General features: G+C 39.3%; 1 non-coding gene across 1 annotated transcript; it reads right to left on the minus strand.

Moving 5' to 3' along the window:
- Positions 1-3,693: 3,693 nt before the first annotated feature.
- LOC130949006 (small nucleolar RNA R71) lies at positions 3,694-3,801 on the minus strand. The gene has a single exon (XR_009073310.1). It is a non-coding gene; the product is annotated as a small nucleolar RNA R71 (small nucleolar RNA).
- Between the last annotated feature and the right edge of the window lie 435 nt (positions 3,802-4,236).

A 4,236-nucleotide genomic window follows, 5' to 3' on the forward strand; every position in this document is an offset into this window, starting at 1 on the left:
ATTTTCTGGAGCTACAGAAGCCCAATTGGCGCGCTCTCAACGGCGTTGGAAAGTAGACATCCTGGGCTTTCCAGCAATATATAATAGTCCATACTTTGCCCAAGATTTAATGGCCCAAACCGGCGTTCAAAGTCACCTCAAGAAATTCCAGCGTTAAACGCCGGAACTGGCACCTAATTGGGAGTTAAACGCCCAAACTGGCACTAAAGCTGGCGTTTAACTCCAAGAAGAGTCTCTACACGAAAATGCTTCATTGCTCAGCCCAAGCACACACCAAGTGGGCCCGAAAGTGGATTTTTATGTCATTTACTCATTTCTGTACACCTTAGGTTACTAGTTTTTCTATAAGTAGGACCTTTTACTATTGTATTAAGAATCATCGGATCTTTGGAACCTTTCTCTAGAGATCTTTTGATCACTTTGGGAGGCTGGCCATTCGGCCATGCCTAGACCTTGTTCTTATGTATTTTCAACGGTGGAGTTTCTACACACCATAGATTAAGGTGTGGAGCTCTGCTGTACCTCGAGTATTAATGCAATTACTATTGTTCTTCTATTCAATTCCGCTTGTTCTTTGTCCAAGATATCACTTGTTCTTCAACTTGATGAAAGTGATGATTGACGCCCATCACCATTCTCACCCATGAACAAGGTGACTGGCAACCACTCTTGTTCTACAAGCATCTGAGGCTTAGTGAATATCTCTTGGATTCCTGATTGCACGATGCATGGTTGATCGCCTGACAACCGAGTGCTCGCCTGACAAACGAGCCAGCCATTCCGTGAGATCAGAGTCTTCGTGGTATAGGCAAGAACTGATGGCGGCATTCAAGAGAATCCGGAAGGTCTAACCTTGTTTGTGGTATTCTGAGTAGGATTCAATGATTGAATGACTGTGACGTGCTTCAAACTCCTAGCAGGCTAGGGCGTTAGTGACAGACGCAAAAGTATCAATGGATATTATTCCGGCCTGAACGAGAACCGACAGATGATTAGCCTATGCTGTGACAGAGCATCAGGGACGTATTTTCACTGAGAGGATGGGAGGTAGCTGCTGACAACAGTGAAACCCTACACGAGCTTGCCATGGAAAGGAGTAAGAAGGATTGGATGAAGGCAGTAGGAAAGCAGAGAGACGGAAGGGAAGGCATCTTCATGCGCTTATCTGAAGTTCCTACCAATGAATTACATAAGTATCACTATCTTTATCTTTTAGATTATTTTCGTTCATCACCATATCCATTTGAGTTTGCCTGACTAAGATTTACAAGATGACCATAGCTTGCTTCAATGCTAACAATCTCCGTGGGATCGACCCTTACTCACGTAAGGTATTACTTGGACGACCCAGTGCACTTGCTGGTTAGTTGTGCGAAGTTGTGTAATGCCATGGAATTGAACCACCAAGTTTTTGGAGTTCATGACCAGGGATTATGAGAGTTGTGAAAAGTATTGTTCACAATTTCGCGCACCAAGTTTTTGGCACCGTTGCCGGGGATTGTTCAAGTTTTGAGCAAGCTTTTGGTAACAATGCCTGGGATTGTTCAGTTTGGACAACTGACGGTTCATCTTGTTGCTTAGATTAGGTATTTATTTTTTTTCGAAATTCTTGAAGATGAATTCTAGAGTTTCATGATGATTTGTTGAAATCTGGCTGGCTGAGAAGCCATGTCTAATCTGATTGGACCGAGGTTTCAACTTATCACCACAAGAGCTTGTTGATTTTCATCAATTTTGCTTTTGGAGCAGTGATCTGCTAAGGCTTGGCTGACCTTTGGTCATGTCTAGTGTTTTGGACCGAAGCTTTCTTTGAAAGCTTGGCTGGCTGTGAAGCCATGTCTAATTCCTGGACCGGAGCCTTAGACTAGCATTGCACTGATTCTTGGAATTCTCATTAAGAATTTTGATACCTTTTCCCACTTAATTTTCGAAAAACACAAAAAAATTTACAAAATCATAAAAACCAAAAATATTTGATGTTTCCTGCTTAAGTCTAGTGTCTCATCTTAAGTTTGGTGTCAAATGCATGCATTCATTTATGTGTCTTAAGGATCTTCAAGTAATTCTTGATGATTTCTTACTCTGATCTTTGAATTCTTTTGGCTTGAGTGTTTATGTGTCTCATATAGTGTTAGTAGTATACAAACTGCTAAGTTTGGTGTCTTGCATGCATTGTTATTTGATTTTAGTTGCTTTTTGATTATTAAAAAAATCCAAAAATATTTTTAATTTGTGTCTTTTCAAGTCAATGATACAAAGAATTGAAGATTCAGAACATACTGCAGAGGAATTATACAGAAAAAGCTGAGCATTCAAAAATGCCCAGTGAAGAAGACAGACTGGCGTTTAAACGCCAGCCAGGGTACCTGGTTGGGCGTTTAACGCCCAAAGAGGTAGCATTTTGGGCGTTAAACGCCAGAATGTATACCATTCTGGGCGTTTAACGCCAGGATGGTGCTAGGGGGAAGATTTTGTTTTCAAAATCAATTTTTTTCAAGTTTTCAAAGTTTTTCAAAATCAAATCTTTTTCAAATCATATCTTTTCAATCAAATGTTTTCAAAATCAATTTCTTTCCTTTTTCAAAGATACTTGCTAACAATCAATGATTTGATTGAACATTTTTTGCCTTTTCTGTTGAGGAAGGTTTTATGTTTGAATCGTATCTTTTCTTGTTAGACAAGTCATTAATTTTTAAATCATATCTTTTAAAATTGTTTTCAAATCATATCTTTTAAATTTGTTTTCAAATCATATTTTCTCAATCACAATTTTTTTTAAACCAATCATATCTTCTTAACCACATCTTTTTCAAAATAGTTTTCAATCAAATCTTTTTAACTTCTAATCTCAAAATCTTTTTCAAAAATCACTTGATTCCTTTTCCACTTTCAATTTTCGAAAATTATCAATCAATTTTTAAAATGTTTTTAACATCTTTTTAACTAATTTTCGAAAATCCTCTTCCCTCCTTCCCACATCCTTCTATTTATGGAGTACCACCCCTTCTTAATGCACAATTCGAACTCTATCTAATCAAGTTCGAATTCTTCTACCTTCTTTCTTCTATTTTTCTTTTCCTCTGACACTTCAAGGAATCTCTATACTGTGACATAGAGGATTCCACATTTTCTTGTTCTCTTCTCTTTCATATGAGCAGGAGCAGAGACAAAGGCATTCTTGTTGAAGCTGACCCTGAGCCTGAGAGAACCTTGAAGCGAAAACTAAGAGAAGCCAAGGCACAACTCTCTTTAGAGGACCTGACCGAATTCTTCAAAGAAGAAGAATCCATGGCAGCCGAAAACAACAACAATGCCAACAATGCAAGGAAGGTGCTGGGTGACTTCACTGCACCTACTCCTGATTTCTATGGGAAAAGCATCTCTATCCCTGCCATTGGAGCAAACAACTTTGAGCTTAAGCCTCAATTAGTTTCTCTAATGCAACAGAATTGCAAGTTCCATGGACTTCCAATGGAAGATCCTCATCAGTTTTTAGCTGAGTTCTTGCAAATCTGTGACACAGTCAAGACTAATGGGGTTAACCCTGAGGTCTATAGACTGATGCTATTCCCTTTTGCTGTAAGAGACAGAGCTAGAATATGGTTGGATTCTCAACCTAAAGAAAGCCTGGACTCTTGGGAAAAGCTAGTCAATGCCTTCTTGGCAAAGTTCTTTCCTCCTCAAAGATGGAGTAAGCTTAGAGTGGAAGTCCAAACCTTCAGACAGAAGGATGGAGAATCCCTCTATGAAGCTTGGGAAAGATACAAACAATTAATCAGAAAATGTCCCTCAGACATGCTTTCTGAATGGAGCATCATAGGTATTTTCTATGATGGCCTCTCTGAACTATCCAAGATGTCCTTGGATAGCTCTGCTGGAGGATCTCTTCATCTGAAGAAGACGCCTACAGAGGCTCAGGAACTAATTGAAATGGTTGCAAATAACCAATTCATGTACACTTCTGAAAGGAATCCTGTGAACAATGGGACTAGTCAGAAGAAAGGAGTTCTTGAGATTGACACTCTGAATGCCATACTGGCTCAGAACAAGATATTGACTCAACAAGTCAATTTGATTTCTCAAAGTCTGTCTGGAATGCAAAATGCACCTGGCAGTACTAAGGAAGCTTCATCTGAGGAAGAAGCGTATGATCCTGAGAATCCTTCAATGGAAGAGGTGAATTACCTAGGAGAACCCTATGGAAACACCTATAATTCTTCATAGAGAAATCACCCA

Source organism: Arachis stenosperma, chromosome 1, assembly GCF_014773155.1.
Source record: "Arachis stenosperma cultivar V10309 chromosome 1, arast.V10309.gnm1.PFL2, whole genome shotgun sequence".
Lineage (NCBI taxonomy): Eukaryota > Viridiplantae > Streptophyta > Magnoliopsida > Fabales > Fabaceae > Arachis > Arachis stenosperma.